This window comes from Culex quinquefasciatus, chromosome 2 (genome assembly GCF_015732765.1).
Source record: "Culex quinquefasciatus strain JHB chromosome 2, VPISU_Cqui_1.0_pri_paternal, whole genome shotgun sequence".
Lineage (NCBI taxonomy): Eukaryota > Metazoa > Arthropoda > Insecta > Diptera > Culicidae > Culex > Culex quinquefasciatus.
In genome coordinates this window covers 25133186-25151911 of record NC_051862.1, presented here as the reverse complement: position 1 = coordinate 25151911, position 18726 = coordinate 25133186, and the positions used below count along the sequence as shown (strand labels likewise).

At 30.8% G+C, this 18726-nt stretch overlaps 2 protein-coding genes across 4 annotated transcripts in view; one reads left to right on the top strand and one right to left on the bottom strand.

Annotated features, from left to right (window-relative positions):
* Positions 1-18726, bottom strand: part of LOC6053615 (D-beta-hydroxybutyrate dehydrogenase, mitochondrial) — a 127989-nt gene that overhangs the window by 26392 nt on the left and 82871 nt on the right. The window lies entirely within an intron of this gene.
* Positions 8452-18726, top strand: part of LOC6046620 (elongation of very long chain fatty acids protein) — a 73555-nt gene continuing 63280 nt past the window's right edge. Inside the window, exon 1 of the mRNA XM_038258359.1 lies at positions 8452-8748. The gene's annotated coding sequence lies outside the window, so the exon portion shown is untranslated. The remainder of the gene's footprint in view (positions 8749-18726) is intronic.

The following is an 18726-nucleotide window of genomic DNA, read 5'->3' as shown; positions in this document are numbered from 1 at the left end:
AAATTTTAAAATTTTAAAATTTTAAAATTTTAAAATTTTAAAATTCTTAAAATTTTAAAATTTTAAAATTTTAAAATTCTTAAAATTCTTAAAATTTTAAAATTCTTAAAATTTTAAAATTCTTAAAATTTTAAAATTCTTAAAATTCTTAAAATTCTTAAAATTTTAAAATTCTTAAAATTTTAAAATTTTAAAATTTTAAAATTCTTAAAATTCTTAAAATTTTAAAATTTTAAAATTCTTAAAATTTTAAAATTCTTAAAATTTTAAAATTTTAAAATTCTTAAAATTTTAAAATTTTAAAATTTTAAAATTTTAAAATTCTTAAAATTTTAAAATTCTTAAAATTCTTAAAATTTTAAAATTCTTAAAATTTTAAAATTCTTAAAATTTTAAAATTTTAAAATTTTAAAATTTTAAAATTCTTAAAATTTTAAAATTTTAAAATTTTAAAATTCTTAAAATTCTTAAAATTCTTAAAATTCTTAAAATTCTTAAAATTTTAAAATTCTTAAAATTCTTAAAATTCTTAAAATTTTAAAATTCTTAAAATTTTAAAATTTTAAAATTTTAAAATTCTTAAAATTTAAAATTTTAAAATTCTTAAAATTCTTAAAATTTTAAAATTTTAAAATTTTAAAATTTTAAAATTCTTAAAATTCTTAAAATTCTTAAAATTCTTAAAATTTTAAAATTCTTAAAATTCTTAAAATTTTAAAATTCTTAAAATTTTAAAATTCTTAAAATTCTTAAAATTATTAAAATTCTTCATTTTATTTTGAATTTCAGATAAATCTGCCTATGTATTTTTAACGTTCAAGAATAAATATTTTATAATTCACTCAAACTCTTAAACATAAAAATTCTTAAAATTCTTAAAATTCTTAAAATTCTTAAAATTCTTAAAATTTTAAAATTCTTAAAATTTTAAAATTTTAAAATTCTTAAAATTCTTAAAATTCTTAAAATTCTTAAAATTTTAAAATTTTAAAATTTTAAAATTTTAAAATTCTTAAAATTCTTAAAATTCTTAAAATTCTTAAAATTTTAAAATTTTAAAATTCTTAAAATTTTAAAATTTTAAAATTCTTAAAATTTTAAAATTTTAAAATTCTTAAAATTTTAAAATTTTAAAATTCTTAAAATTTTAAAATTTTAAAATTTTAAAATTTTAAAATTTTAAAATTCTTAAAATTTTAAAATTTTAAAATTATTAAAATTCTTAAAATTCTTAAAATTCTTAAAATTCTTAAAATTTTAAAATTCTTAAAATTCTTAAAATTCTTAAAATTCTTAAAATTCTTAAAATTTTAAATTCTTAAAATTTTAAAATTCTTAAAATTCTTAAAATTCTTAAAATTCTTAAAATTTTTAAAATTCTTAAAATTCTTAAAATTTTAAAATTTTAAAATTTTAAAATTTTAAAATTTAAAATTCTTAAAATTCTTAAAATTTTAAAATTTTAAAATTTTAAAATTTTAAAATTCTTAAAATTTTAAAATTTTAAAATTTTAAAATTCTTAAAATTCTTAAAATTCTTAAAATTTTAAAATTCTTAAAATTTTAAAATTCTTAAAATTCTTAAAATTTTAAAATTCTTAAAATTCTTAAAATTCTTAAAATTCTTAAAATTCTTAAAATTTTAAAATTCTTAAAATTTTTAAAATTCTTAAAATTCTTAAAATTCTTAAAATTCTTAAAATTCTTAAAATTCTTAAAATTCTTAAAATTATTAAAATTCTTCATTTTATTTTGAATTTCAGATAAATCTGCCTATGTATTTTTAACGTTCAAGAATAAATATTTTATAATTCACTCAAACTCTTAAACATAAAGAAGATGTATTCAAATCCGTAATAGAAGCACAACATATCAGTTCCCAAGCATTGCCTACCCAAAGGCGCATACCTCAAACTACCGTTACAAGCCGTTACGAAAACCATTTCGCACTCACCTTAAGCATTCATGTCACGTTCGGTTTAAGCACATTTTACTACCTCGGTTGTAGAATGCAAAATCAACACGGAACTAGCCGACACCAAAAAGTCCCAAAATTTTGATTCCGTTGAAGATCTTTGTCTTTATTATTAAGGGATCGGCTTCTTGTGAGGCACACGCGGCCGCGATCGATAGATCGGCTTACGTGAGCGGGGTTCTGATTGGGGAGGGATCAATGTGCGGAATAGGGGAAAGTGGGGCAAGTGTAACAAGCTAAGGAAATGCTCGTTATAACCCATTAAAAAGTTAAAAAATCTGTCGGATTTTATTATAATCATCTTATTCTAGGTCTTGACTAAGACTTTGTAAAAACAAGTTTTTAAAAAATCCTGTTTTTTTAATGTGAAAAATTGATTTTAAAATTTTGATTTACCGTACGTTCTACTCAACTAGTGGGGCAAGACGAACAACCCGTTGGGGCAAGAGGAACAATGCATGAAAAAACATGTTAATTTGCTAACAATTGAACTGTTATCACTTAGATACATCAGATTAGAATGTATTTGAATGGTTTCTTCATTTTTAGATTAAATAATAATATTTTACTAAAAGTTTTATCGTTTTTACGAAAAAAAAAATACTACTTCGATGATAAATAGTAAATTTTAGTAATATCACTATACACTCAAACCCCGATGGTTTGACACCAACTGTTGTCAAACGAACGGGGTCACTTTTTAGTTTGACACCCTTTTTACATGGAGTTCACATACACTACCAAACGTTTGTTTTGATAGTGTGCGTGAGCGCCGTGTAAAAAGTGACAGTTCGTCACTTTTTAGTTTGACTTTGACCAACCAACGGGGTACAAACTAAAAAAGTGTCAAACGAAAAAGTGACCAACCACCGGGGGTTGAGTGTACTTTGTATGAACAATTTTTTTTAACGATTGTTTATCAGTTCTTAAGTACTTTCATGTATTTATTTCCCAATAAAATATGTTCTTGCAGCAATTCGTAATTTTTCCATACTAAAAATCCATATGGTACACTTGCCCCACCTGAACAAGATTTTTTAAAAGATCTCAACAAAAATAACCAAAAGTTAAATCATACTTTGTAATAGTGGCATGTCATTTGTAGGGACACTACTGATTTAGGAAAAATAGCATTTTGATAAAATGAGCCTTAAAACGAACCCTAAGCCTTATTTTGTACTTTCCAAATATTATAAGAAAACAAAGGTTTTGAAAAAAAACTTCATTAAATCTTATGCCCCGTGGCGTTTACGTCATTTTGGCGGTTAAGTAGTAGTAGAATCAGCTAATTGCATTGCTAGCAACAATTCCTCATACTGGAAATAATCAAAATTGTAAAAATTACGGCCGTAGGAGCGATTGTTCCTCTTGCCCCATATGGTCGTCTTGCCCCACCTTCCCCTAAAAATCAAAAAGAAGTTCCAAAATTTTTCGAGAGTTCGCCAACTTACTGTGATAAGCAGTTCTTGTGGAGTTTTGGTGGAGAATATTCCCGTTGAGAGTGAGATTTACGGTACGAAACAACATAAACGAAGAATTCCCGAAAAAACTGTGCTTAATATGCAAAATTCGGGTTTCCAAAATTTCGCAAACGATTGAGATTATGTGTTGGGCAGCTTGAACTGACGTCATCAGCCCTCTTTTTTTGCAAGTCATCCCAACCAAGTTGTTTCTTGGGAAGGAAAGTCAATCTCTTGAAACTCGTATTTTTCCGATTTCATGTTTTCTTCGTTTTTGTTGTTCTACGTTTGTTTTGATGGGTCCAATCAAGCGTGTACGACTGAGATTTTGACTAATTTAAGCAAAATCGCAAATGTTCGGTCTGATCTGACTGTCAGGGAATCTTTATACTAATCTTGGGACAAAAAAAAACAAGACAATTTGACCGGTGTTTTGCTACGCTAATAGGACGCAGTAACCCATTTACGGTTAGCGTGTAAAAAGTGAGCTTTTTGCGTCAAAGGTCTTCTAGAGTACGTTTTTATTCACGGGAGCGATGAACTGGTTGAAAAAGGAAGATTTAGGATGACGTTTCAAGTACGGACTTCGGGGATGAAGTATTTATTTGTCTATCAGTAACAAAATTATATAGTTGTTGTTATAGTTCAGTTTAAACTTTGTTGATAATATTCTTCTGGAAATTCACCGTCTCCTAGCGAAAATAAATGATATTATTCTCCTTGCATTACTTTGAACATTTCTGACATTTTGTTTGCTCAACGCCCGCGAGTTTTATTTCCAATTTCCGTCGAACATGTTGTAAATTGTAACGAATTCCTTACAAAATTTGCAGGAAGCAATCCGTTTTCCAGTAACGTTTACATTCAATAGAATGAAATAATTTGACTTCACCAACTTCTTGTTGCGACAAAAAAATGTTTTCATACGGTGGTACGCCAATCTTGTTGTGTTGTATTTCCATTCACCATTAATAAGGTTAAATATAATCACGTCATTCTTGCAAAATTTGCACCGTGCCAATAGTTGATCAAACAGTAGTGATTTAAGCGGTATAAAAACGCGCGATTGCTTCCACTGGGGGTTGTCCCGAAACTCCAAAAACCATTTGGGCCACAGAGTGTAGTCCTCATACTCTTCCCGGTGGCATCTCCTTCTTCATCACAAACAACTTCTGCTCCTACTTCTACTCCACAGTCCACGATTTCCGCCCCAACGCCGTGGTTTTCTTGCACGACAGCACATGCGGCCGGAACATCATCAAATTTTCCGCCCCTTCGCCGTTCGTTTCAATCACGAGCTTTTGAATTTTAAGTTTAGTTATAACTTAGTGCAATTTGTATAAATCATAAAAAAAAGATAATCAGAAGCTAAAATTTTTGAGTTTTACAGCTGAGAAGATAAAGCTATATAATGTATTTTTGTATTTTTGTATTTTTGTATTTTTGTATTTTTGTATTTTTGTATTTTTGTATTTTTGTATTTTTGTATTTTTGTATTTTTGTATTTTTGTATTTTTGTATTTTGTATTTTTGTATTTTTATATTTTTGTATTTTTGTATTTTTGTATTTTTGTATTTTTGTATTTTTGTATTTTTGTATTTTAGTATTTTTGTATTTTTGTATTTTTGTATTTTTGTATTTTTGTATTTTTGTATTTTTGTATTTTTGTATTTTTGTACTTTGAATTTTTGTATTTTTGTATTTTTGTATTTTTGTATTTTTGTATTTTTGTATTTTGTATTTTTGTATTTTTGTATTTTTGTATTTTTGTATTTTGTATTTTTGTATTTTGTATTTTGTATTTTGTATTTTTGTATTTTTATTTTTGTATTTTGTATTTTTGTATTTTTGTATTTTTGTATTTTTGTATTTTGTATTTTGTATTTTTGTATTTTTGTATTTTTGTATTTTTGTATTTTTGTATTTTGTATTTTGTATTTTTGTATTTTTGTATTTTTGTATTTTGTATTTTTGTATTTTTGTATTTTTGTATTTTTGTATTTTTGTATTTTGTATTTTGTATTTTGTATTTTTGTATTTTTGTATTTTTGTATTTTTTATTTTTGTATTTTTGTATTTTGTATTTTGTATTTTTGTATTTTTGTATTTTGTATTTTTGTATTTTTGTATTTTTGTATTTTGTATTTTTGTATTTTTGTATTTTTGTATTTTTGTATTTTGTATTTTTGTATTTTTGTATTTTTGTATTTTTGTATTTTGTATTTTGTATTTTTGTATTTTTGTATTTTTGTATTTTGTATTTTTGTATTTTTGTATTTTTGTATTTTGTATTTTTGTATTTTTGTATTTTGTATTTTGTATTTTTGTATTTTTGTATTTTTGTATTTTTGTATTTTTGTATTTTTGTATTTTTGTATTTTGTATTTTTGTATTTTGTATTTTTGTATTTTTGTATTTTGTATTTTGTATTTTTGTATTTTTGTATTTTTGTATTTTGTATTTTTGTATTTTTGTATTTTTGTATTTTTGTATTTTGTATTTTTGTATTTTTGTATTTTTGTATTTTTGTATTTTTGTATTTTTGTATTTTTGTATTTTTGTATTTTTGTATTTTGTATTTTTGTATTTTTGTATTTTTGTATTTTTGTATTTTTGTATTTTTGTATTTTGTATTTTTGTATTTTGTATTTTTGTTTTGTATTTTGTATTTTTGTATTTTGTATTTTTGTATTTTGTATTTTTGTATTTTTGTATTTTTGTATTTTTGTATTTTGTATTTTTGTATTTTTGTATTTTTGTATTTTTGTATTTTTGTATTTTGTATTTTTGTATTTTTGTATTTTTGTATTTTTGTATTTTGTATTTTGTATTTTTGTATTTTTGTATTTTTGTATTTTTGTATTTTTGTATTTTTGTATTTTTGTATTTTTGTATTTTTGTATTTTTGTATTTTTGTATTTTGTATTTTTGTATTTTTGTATTTTTGTATTTTTGTATTTTTGTATTTTTGTATTTTGTATTTTGTATTTTTGTATTTTGTATTTTTGTATTTTTGTATTTTGTATTTTTGTATTTTTGTATTTTGTATTTTTGTATTTTTGTATTTTTGTATTTTTGTATTTTTGTATTTTGTATTTTGTATTTTGTATTTTTGTATTTTTGTATTTTGTATTTTTGTATTTTTGTATTTTTGTATTTTTGTATTTTTGTATTTTGTATTTTTGTATTTTGTATTTTGTATTTTTGTATTTTTGTATTTTGTATTTTTGTATTTTTGTATTTTTGTATTTTGTATTTTTGTATTTTTGTATTTTTGTATTTTGTATTTTTGTATTTTTGTATTTTTGTATTTTTGTATTTTGTATTTTTGTATTTTTGTATTTTGTATTTTTGTATTTTTGTATTTTTGTATTTTTGTATTTTTGTATTTTGTATTTTTGTATTTTTGTATTTTTGTATTTTTGTATTTTTGTATTTTTGTATTTTTGTATTTTGTATTTTTGTATTTTGTATTTTTGTATTTTTGTATTTTTGTATTTTTGTATTTTTGTATTTTTGTATTTTTGTATTTTTGTATTTTTGTATTTTTGTATTTTTGTATTTTGTATTTTTGTATTTTTGTATTTTTGTATTTTGTATTTTGTATTTTTGTATTTTTGTATTTTGTATTTTTGTATTTTGTATTTTTGTATTTTGTATTTTTGTATTTTGTATTTTGTATTTTGTATTTTTGTATTTTTGTATTTTGTATTTTTGTATTTTTGTATTTTTGTATTTTTGTATTTTGTATTTTTGTATTTTTGTATTTTTGTATTTTGTATTTTTGTATTTTTGTATTTTTGTATTTTGTATTTTTGTATTTTTGTATTTTTGTATTTTGTATTTTGTATTTTGTATTTTTGTATTTTTGTATTTTTGTATTTTTGTATTTTTGTATTTTTGTATTTTTGTATTTTTGTATTTTTGTATTTTGTATTTTTGTATTTTTGTATTTTTGTATTTTTGTATTTTTGTATTTTTGTATTTTTGTATTTTTGTATTTTTGTATTTTTGTATTTTGTATTTTTGTATTTTTGTATTTTTGTATTTTTGTATTTTGTATTTTTGTATTTTTGTATTTTTGTATTTTGTATTTTTGTATTTTTGTATTTTTGTATTTTTGTATTTTTGTATTTTGTATTTTTGTATTTTTGTATTTTTGTATTTTTGTATTTTTGTATTTTTGTATTTTTGTATTTTTGTATTTTTGTATTTTGTATTTTTGTATTTTTGTATTTTTGTATTTTGTATTTTTGTATTTTTGTATTTTTGTATTTTTGTATTTTTGTATTTTTGTATTTTTGTATTTTTGTATTTTTGTATTTTTGTATTTTGTATTTTTGTATTTTTGTATTTTTGTATTTTTGTATTTTTGTATTTTTGTATTTTGTATTTTTGTATTTTTGTATTTTGTATTTTTGTATTTTTGTATTTTTGTATTTTTGTATTTTTGTATTTTGTATTTTTGTATTTTTGTATTTTTGTATTTTTGTATTTTGTATTTTTGTATTTTTGTATTTTTGTATTTTTGTATTTTTGTATTTTGTATTTTTGTATTTTTGTATTTTTGTATTTTTGTATTTTTGTATTTTTGTATTTTTGTATTTTTGTATTTTTGTATTTTTGTATTTTTGTATTTTTGTATTTTTGTATTTTTGTATTTTTGTATTTTTGTATTTTTGTATTTTTGCATTTTTGTATTTTTGTATTTTTGTATTTTGGTATTTATGTATTTTTTTTTTTGTATTAAAATTTCTTAGTCTTCATCTCTTGTACCAACCTTCCCAGAGCTCATCGCCGTTAACGCCTCAAGTTCTCAGCAGTGCAATTTGTGCATTTAGCGTAGACACAAAGCCCCCGTCAATAGGGGTTGATCCGCCTCCCCTTCTACCTTGCACCCTCCGAAATGCAGTTTCTAGACCCGGCTTAGAAAAGGCAAGTCTTCTTTTGCAAAGCGACTGCATTCGGAGAGACTCGAATGCCCCAGGAACTTGGCTCAGTATGCGCTCAGCTAGTCTTTGGTGAAGACAGACCTGTGGGACAGCTCTCCGTCCGTGCGACGACAACGACGACGTCGGTTCTGTAGTTCTGAAAGTCTCGTAGAGTTCGAACGGAAAACGCGTGCGCGGCCCAAGAATTTCCGGAAAAGAAAGTCGTTACGAAACTGCTGCCGGTTCTTGAAGTGGTGCGTGTGGAATTTGGCGATTTTTGAAGTGAAAAACAAGAAGAAGATAAGTTGTCGGTGTTGGTCGAGAGTGTCGAGTAGCAGGTCAAATCTTGGATTAAAACCGCCAGTTGGACGGACGATACCGGTTTGTATTCAACAAATGCTAAAACTTCGAAATCTTGTGAAATCTTGCTTCGGGGTGTGTCACCTTCTTGGAGAGGGGAAAGATTTTTTGAGCTGGTGGAGGCCAAGCTTGTTGAAGAATTGAGCGCGACGCAACGTTAGGCTTACATATCGTCGCCATCGTGCTAACTTGTCGTACGTGCATTTTGGGCCAAATTGAGTTAAGAACGCCATTTTGTGCAGCTCACAATGCCTCACCTTTTGACCTTCACAGATCCCCAAAATTCGATTTCAATCCTGAGATATTCAACAAAAACCGAAAAAACTCCGTGCATTTTTGTCACTTTACATATGAAAGTAGTTTCAATCTTGTCGTGCTATCTTGTCACTCCATGAAAATTGATGCAAGTGCGACAAAAGGCCAAAGGGATTTCAGGCCAGGAAAGTCAGGATGCGTTTGTCGCACGTACAAGCTAGACTACCGTAAACATTTGTAATTATAACTGGGGACTCCAGCAACCAACTTCAACCAAACTTTGAGACAATGCACAGAATGGTGAGCCAAACAAAACGTGTTTGTTATTGTTTACATTGCGTGCTCTCGTTTTTGAATATTCAAGGTCAAACATTAAAACGCGTTTTTCTCGGAACGTCAAAATGGCGGGTGCGACAAGATAGCACGACGACGTCGATATGATAAATGTCGAATAATAGGTTATTTTAATCAATTCTTGTTAAATTCAAAACTCAACTCCAGCGAAACCACGGTTCATCGCCCTTCAAATTCCACCCAAAATGCACTTTAAGCTCACCGATGCAAATATCCGAAAACAATTCTCATTAAAGCTTAGAACCCAACGCAATTAAAGAGCATAAAACTATCCCACACACCCCCGCAGCGTGCCAAACAATCGATCTCACCCAGCAAATTTTCCACGTGGTTTAAGATTGCGGTTGCCGGCCCGTTCCGGTAACCCATGACAAAGAACCACGCTTTTGCACGATTAATTTCCTCCGACCAAAAATTTAAACTTTAAAAATTGCGACCTTCATCGGAAAAGCCACAACCCGTCACGCCCGATTAAGCCTAACCGCCCAATTGAGCTTTAAGAGGGTGGCTTTAAAGGGGATAAGCTCAAGTTCAAGCTGCAAATTATTGCACAACAACGCCGGAATTGAGATGTGCCAGCAGCGAACGCTGCTGAAACGATTCCCACTAGAACATTGCAAATTAATTCCCGTGCCCCGTTTAAAATCCAATTAAGGCTGTCATCTTCAAACTTAAGGATTTAAGAACTCACAGCAGGCTTGAGTCTGGAGCTTGATAGTGATGTGATGTCGCTCTGATATTCCACCTCCTTCTATCGGGGATTAGTTTGCTGCATCGTGCAACGAAGTTCTGAACTTCAAACGGTTGACGGGATGCAATCAACCTGAGCAAAGCTACGCGGATGCGCTCCAGGTTGATACGCACTTAAACGGTTCACTTTGTTTGATAGTAACTTGACGGTTGACAGGATATACTTAATCTTGTGTGTCTTGTGTGCCCTTTTTATCCTAAGACTTAAGCTTTAATTTAATACTACTTCACATTACTTCAAGCAAATTAGACTGAAATTTCATAATTTAAAAAAATATTGAAATAACAAGCCATAGCTTCAACATTTGCATGGAAAAAGTTTTCAAAATGCATTTTACACTCGTTCAAATGTTTTGCATTCATAATTTTTCAAAAAATGAAAGATTTGACGAAAACGAAAATTTTAGCGAAAAAAACTTAAACATCGATTTAAGATCAAATCAAAAGATTTTTAAATCGACTCAAACATGCTAAAAGTGATTCTGAACGCAGGGAAACGCATTTCAAATGGATTTTAGCTGATTGTACTTCATTTTTCATTGAAATTTTGAAGTTTTAAGAAACATTTTTTTTTCTGCCACCTGATTTTTCGGGAGAAAAAAAAACTTTACATGATTTTTGTTCCTGCCTTAGGAAATAAAATTCGTAACTAAAAAAAAATCTAAGGAATCCGCCAATCCAAGGAATAAAATTCTGGGGATTGAAACAGAACCATTTAAACTCCAATATTTTTGTTAGTTTTTTTTAATGAAAAAGTTTTTTGTTTGAATTATTCTACAAAAGTGGCAAAACTCTTGGAAATACCTAAGATTTTTTGAAATGGGTTTAAGAAAAAAAGTTTTTTAATCAAGCCCTTATTGTGTGATTCCATAATGCTGAAAAATCAATGAATTCTTGAAAAAAAAACTAGGTTTATAAACTGATGTTTTGTGCCTTTTTGCGATTTGTAGCTTTTTCTGTCAAATAAGCTTGTTTTCTGAAACAATACTTTCTGAAACTTTTCAAAAAATTAATTAAAATTGCAAAAACACTGTCAAATTGATCATTGCACATTTTCAAGATTACTGCTTATCGATGCCGATGTGCTAGTTTATGCTAACTAGATAGGAAAGGCAGGAAGCATACCACAAAAGAGCACAGATGTATCAACTTATTAGACCGATTCTTCGGCTCCTTTTAAAAAAAAAAACACAAGTTTTTTCAGCGTTTTGGCTGTAGTGGCAAAATAATAGAAGAAACTCCCCAATGTTATAACATATTTGCAAAGATAATTGATTTTCCTAAAAAAAAAATATCATGCAGAATTAACGATATTGTACCTGTGCTTGTCCTGAAATAAAAATGTAGCGTGACGGGACAACATCGTAAAACTGGACTTTTAAAAGGCACACTACAAAAATCGCTACAGTTTTGCCGGTTTGATTTTTAAAAACTTTTGCTCTTCTACACATTATCACAAATTAAAAAACGAAGCTTTTGCTCCTTGAACTGAAAGAATTGGTTGAAATTTGAGTTTTTGCCAGCCATTTCTTTTCGTGACGGGACAACGAAAGGAGCAGATTTATGAAAAAACTCCTCTCCCGTTCAATGGCTTGCAGACCACATTTGGTCAATATCCTTGGCTTTTAAGGTAAGAAAACGCGTTTAAAGCACATTGCAATTATTGCATCATAATAAAAATGTTTTTTTTTTTACATTAAAAATCACATTGAAAATTGAAAAATGTGACATTTTGGTGTAGCTTCGCTAAGAACCGGTCATTAAAAAATTTGAAGCTATTCATGAACGATAAATATATGAGAAAGTTATTTTTAACAATTGATTATTTAGAATGGAGGACGACTATTTTTTAAAATCTAAGCTTTGATGATTTTTATATCAATGTTGCAAAAAATGCAAAACATCAAATGTTTTGTTTTGACCAAGAGTCCACTGTTAAATAAATATAATCATTTATAGAATAATCTATTAAAAAACCTTAATGTATAGTAAAAAATTTAACTGTTTTTTTGAAGGAACTGATCATGCTTAATCGAATGCAGCGAATTTAAATCTGATCATAAACATATAGGTATTTTTTTATTTAAATCTTTAAAATCTGTTCATATTGTCCAAAATCTTGAGAAGACATGATAACTTATTCAGACTTTTTGACTCATTTCCCAATATAAAAAAAATATTTTAAAAATTCATTGAATCCATAAAATAAACTATCAAGTTAGATAGAAATATTTTTTATACATTTTTTTTTTGGTTCATTTTAAAAACTAATTTTGTTTTATAAACATGGGTCATTATTACTAATGGTCATTATTAGTCACCATTTCAACTAATTCTGAATATTCCGGAGTTGAATGATTCGAAAAGAAAATCGTTTTCTGATCGGGCTCAACATTTCCTGGGGATTCCTTGGCAGAAACAATCAGACCCGTTTTTTTTATTGCCAAACTTTGTGTTAGGGTGTTCCAAAAAAAATGCAATTTGTGTCGTTTTTCACAAAAATCAAATTTTACAAAAGAAAACATTTCTCCGCGCCATTTCAACCGATTTTTGCTGTCTTGGACGCAAATGAAAGGTTGATAGATATGCTTTCAAGTAAAAATGATTTAAAATTTCGAAAATCTCGCCTGACATTTGAAAATGTCGTATGAAAACTTAAAATGCTGTTTTGAAGGTCTCGGGACCAAAAAGCCAAAAGCTATGCCTGAAAATATTTTTCTCGGATTTCTTGAGAAATTTAACAATAAAAATAATGAGAGCCGCGACGAGCCGAGCGCATAAATGAGAAAAACCTACTTGTTTTCACTTAAATTGCAATTACTTTGAAATTTTTGTAATTGATAACATCCTACTTCTCCATTAAAATGATTTCCAAATATTTTCATAACCCAGCTTTTGAACAAATCGTAGAACAATGCACAATAATCTTTCTTGACATCAGCAACTACCTGCAAGCGATATCTGGGAAACCAAATTTATCAAGCATCACATCTTACAAAGTCTTGATTAAGGTATCACTCGGGATCCGACTCAAGGTCGTTTCTTGTTCCTAGTCGAACTTGACACAACAAAGAGGACTTTTCAGCCGGTTTTTTTTCTCTCATCCAAGGAATTGAACCAGTTCATGCCGAAGTGAATGTTGTTACAATTCCAGAAACGAGATTCGCGAACAATGAACTTTTTTATGTTCTGCACATTATTTACTTGCAAGCAAGCCCCCACTCAGGATAGGTTGGTTGGTCGGTGATTTTCCAGGCATTATTTATTCGGATTCAGTACCGACGTTGTAAAGCTACTTGCACTACGTAGTGCTGGTATTTTATTCCCACGAGGAGGAGCAGGAGACTTCTAGAAACTGCCTCCTACCGCTGAGTAGCAGCAGATCAAGTATCAATTGAAGTACTACGTCACAATAATCTAAGTTTGAATGTTTAATTGAGATGAAATTAATTCCATTAGATTTGCTAATTGGCTGGCACGCTGTTCTGGAGGTTCACATTGGAACTGGTGAAGGTGCGGAGGATTATATTACATATTACATCGATTAATTTTCACTACTGAAATTGCTGATCCAACCTAGCGTTGCTGAGATACGGCATTTCTTATATTGAAAATGGCTAAACAAATATTTTCTTAGGTGCATTTGATACGATTTCGATATTACACTTTACATTTTGCAAAGTATTTACATCATTTCAAATGGGCTTAATTTTTTTTATTTGTCAAATTCGTAAAAAAGTAAAAGATGGAAAAAATTTCATTCAAAAATAAAAATACAAAAGAATCATTCAGGAAAAAAAAACTGTCAATTTTGTGAAGCAACATTTTTGATCTCCAAAAAATCCAGTATTGTAAACTATTTACCCTTTGCTCTCCTATATCACTTGTTAGTTCAACTTTATCGAATCGTATTTTGTTCAATATTAAAGTCAAGCATCGTGAAATTAACATTCTTTGCTGGCATTTGTTAGTTGTAAAATGTGTAAAATAGTGTTATAAGTTTGTCGTCGACCAGCCTTAATCAACTTTTTTTATTTTTAATGAGCTTTTAATTAATAACGTTAAATTAAAATTTCAACATCTCACACAGGAAAAAATTGACCCAAAACTAGCTCCACTCACGTAAGCCATTTCAACATCCTGCTTCTGGCTCATCTCAAGAACCCAGATGTTCTTCCCGGTCCAAAGTCTCCTTCAAGCTCCTAAAACCGTTCCATAAACTTCACCTCAGCCCACCCCGAAAATCGAACCGGTTTTCCGCTTGTTTTCAAAACTGTTCGTGAAATGTTCCTGCCCGTCATTTGAATAGCTTTGCACACCCGGGACACGTCTAGTCGCAAATTTAAACTGGTTTTCCAAAAATCTGGCTCCTCTTCTTTTGGGCTGTTGTTGCAGTTTTTGGCAAAATTTAGCGCGTCTCTAAAAACCGGACCGAACATTAGCGAATCAGGTTTTGCGAAATGTGACTCGAGACTGACAGTGAACAGAACGCAGTTTTCGCTAGTTTTAGACAGAAATTTGCGAAAAATCCGCTGCAGCCGGTGATAAAATTCGGTTTCAAATCCGGCTTCTCAAAGGTTGCGGCGGTCTAAATTTAGTGGACTTGCAAGCCGCGCAGACAGATCCTTTGAATTGGTTTTACGATTTGCCAATTTTGGGATGCGAAAGTTTGCGAAATTTTTCGATTATTAATTGGGCAGAAACTAGACGGTTTGACGTCAAACGGTTCGTTTTAAATTTTATGGGAATTTAGATTTGGAGATCATCTGGTCTTTCTTGAAAATGATCAGGATTTTTCAATATATCATCTTATGTAGACTCTAGCTCAAACTTCCTAATTCTGACTTCCGACTTCCGACTTCTGACTTCTGACTTCTGACTTCTGACTTCCGACTTCCGACTTCCGACTTCAGACTTCAGACTTCAGACTTCAGACTTCTGACTTCTGACATCTGCCTTCTGACTTCTGACTTCTGACATCTGACTTCTGACTTCTGACTTCTGACTTCTGACTTCTGACTTCTGACTTCTGACTTCTGACTTCTGACTTCTGACTTCTGACTTCTGACTTCTGACTTCTGACTTTTGACTTCTGACTTCTGACTTCTAACTTCTGCCTTCTGATTTCTGACATCTGCCTTCTGACTTCTGACTTCTGACTTCTGACATCTGACTTATGACTTCTGAATTCTGACTTCTGACTTCAGACTTCTGACTTCTGACTTCTGACTTCTGACTTCTGACTTCTGACTTCTGACTTCAGACTTGAGACTTGAGACTTGAGACTTGAGACTTCAGACTTCTGACTTCTGACTTCTGAATTTTGAGTTCTGACTTCTGACTTCTGACGTCTGACTTCTGACATCTGAATTCTGACTTCTGACTTTTGAGTTTTGCCTTTTGATTTTTGATTTCTGACTTCTGACTTCTTACTACTATCTTTGGACTTTTAAATTCTGACTTCTGACTCCTGAACTCAAATTCTTGCTTCAACTCTGACTGTAACTCTGTCTACTGACTTCTGACTTCTGACTTTTGACTTCTGGCTTCTGGCTTCTAACTTCTGATTTCTGATTTCTGACTTCTGACTTCTGACTTCTGACTTCTGACTTCTGACTTCTGACTTCTGGCTTCAGACTTCTGACTTTTGCCTTCTGATTTCTGACATCTGCCTTCTGACTTCTGACTTCTGACATCTGACTTCTGACTTCTGACTTCTGACTTCTGACTTCTGACTTCTGATTTCTGACATCTGCCTTCTGACTTCTGACTTCTGACATCTGACTTCTGACTTCTTACTTCTGACTTCTGACTTCTGACTTCTGACTTCTGACTTCTGACTTCTGACTTCTGACTTCTGACTTCTGACTTCTGACTTCAGACTTCAGACTTCAGACTTCAGACTTCAGACTTCAGACTTCAGACTTCAGACTTCAGACTTCAGACTTCTGACTTCAGACTTCAGACTTGAGACTTGAGACTTGAGACTTCAGACTTCAGACTTCTGACTTCTGACTTCTGAATTTTGAGTTCTGACTTCTGACTTCTGACGTCTGACTTCTGACATCTGAATTCTGACTTCTGACTTTTGAGTTTTGCCTTTTGATTTTTGATTTCTGACTTCTGACTTCTGACTTCTGATTTTTGAATTTTGACTTCTGAATTCTGGTATTTGACTTCTCATTTCTGATTTCTGACTTCTAACTTCTGACTTCCAACTTCCAACTTATGCTTTATTACTTCTGACTCTTAACTTCTTACTTCTAACTTATGGTTTCTGACTTTTTGACTTTTTGATTTCTGACTTCTGACTTCTGACCTCTTCATTCTATCTTCTGACCCCATAACTACTGACTACTGACTTCTTATTTCTGATTTCTGTTTTCTTCGATTTTTCTACTTCTGACTCTGACTCTGACTCTGACTCTGACTCTGACTCTGACTCTGACTCTGACTCTGACTCTGACTCTGACTCTGTCTCTGACTCTGACTCTGACTCTGACTCTGACTCTGTCTCTGACTCTGACTCTGACTCTGACTCTGACTCTGACTCTGACTTTGACTCTGACTCTGACTCCGACTCTGACTCTGACTCTGACTCTGACTCTGACTCTGACTCTGGATCTGGCTCTGGCTCTGACTCTGACTCTGACTCTGACTCTGACTCTGACTCTGACTCTGACTCTGACTCTGACTCTGACTCTGACTCTGACTCTGACTCTGACTCTGACTCTGACTCTGACTCTGACTCTGACTCTGACTCTGATTCTGACTCTGACTCTGACTCTGACTCTGACTCTGACTCTGACTCTGACTCTGACTCCGACTCTGACTCTGACTCTGACTCTGACTCTGACTCTGACTCTGACTCTGGATCTGGCTCTGGCTCTGACTCTGACTCTGACTCTGACTCTGACTCTGACTCTGACTCTGACTCTGACTCTGACTCTGACTCTGACTCTGATTCTGACTCTGACTCTGACTCTGACTCTGACTCTGACTCTGACTCTGACTCTGACTCTGACTCTGACTCTGACTCTGACTCTGACTCTGACTCTGACTCTGACTCTGACTCTGACTCTGACTCTGACTCTGACTCTGACTCTGACTCTGACTCTGACTCTGACTCTGACTCTGACTCTGACTCTGACTACTTACTACTGACTGCTGACAACTGAATGCTGACTACTGACTTTTGAACTATCACGCTGGATTTGTTGTTTTCCACTAACTACTTTAAAATTTACCTGTTGCCGACGGAAGAAGCAAATTCGTATCCAGAACAAACCACTCAAGCTTGTATCGGATATTGCACGAGCACTTCATGCATGGAATCTCTACAATAAGACGTCGGTAAGGTATCTGTGAATTAAACCCCACCGCAAGGGGGTATTGTTGTTGTTCGTGGTCCAAAATGACACTAATTATGATCCACGCCGATTAGCCGAAACAGCTGTTTAAACTGTAATTACGCGTAAGTGCGGGCGGCATTTGTTTTATTGTTTAGCTCGTTGTCTGACTAAGTAGCTTGGTGGGCTTTGTGGGGTAAAATGGACTCATCCCCAAGATTCGAGTTAAACTACAAGCATAAACTTTCTAATTGATACGGAAATTTGTCAAAATCAACAGTTCACCCCACTGACCCCTTTCCAAAGTTATCTAAGACCTGAATCACCCAAACGAAAAAAAAGCTATGCATGTGAACTCCACACGTTCCGTACCGACATCCAGCTCAGCGAGTGAGTCCATTAAAGTCACGGCAAGTGGGCCCGCTACTTGTTGGCCGGGACCTGGTTTGCACTTTTGGCTGATTATTATAGTTTCGTGTCACCTTGTTGACAGCAGAAAGCCGCCGCCGTCGTCGCCACTTTGTCCACCTGATCCGAATCACTTGATTGCTGGACGGAATTTGAGCAAAAAGGTTTTGCTAAAAATAGGGACCCTTTTAAAGTGTTGGTTTGAGAGGAGGTCGGCCTGCATAAGATTTATTGTGCCATTTCATGACCGGGTCCTGTTACGATCCCGGCTGATAACGTTGGGAAGTTGTGTTTTCGTGGCGTTGTGGAGGCGGTTGAACTATGAGCGATCAACAAGCAGCAGTGGCCAACAGTTGGGCGGAAATGAGGCGACTTGACGAGGTTCAAAGTACATGCATTAGAGAACTTAATAAGGCACTGACGGGGGGCCATTCCTCAAAATTGTGGGCTGAATTAGATTTTGATGGAAAGTTTTAATCGACACGTACGAGAATCATGCCATCAGTTTGGTTTTAACATAATGAATAATCTGTTTTTCAGAATGTATGCATTCTGATTAGAATACTTTTTTTTGCGCTTCTGTGAGCTTCTGAAACTCTTTGGTTTATCTAAGAAATAAACTTTCTAAAGTCAGAAAACAGAAGTCATATAGAAGAACATATAGTGGTCAGAAGTCAAAAGTCGAACGACAGAAGTCAGTACCCAAAAGCCAATATAAGTAATCTTAGTTAGAAAACAGAAGTCAGGAGTCAAAAGTCAAAAATCAAAATCAGAATCAGAGTCAGAGTCAGAGTCAGAGTCAGAGTCAGAGTCAGAGTCAGAGTCAAAATCAGAATCAGAATCAGAATCCGAATCCGAATCCGAATCCGAATCCGCATCCGAA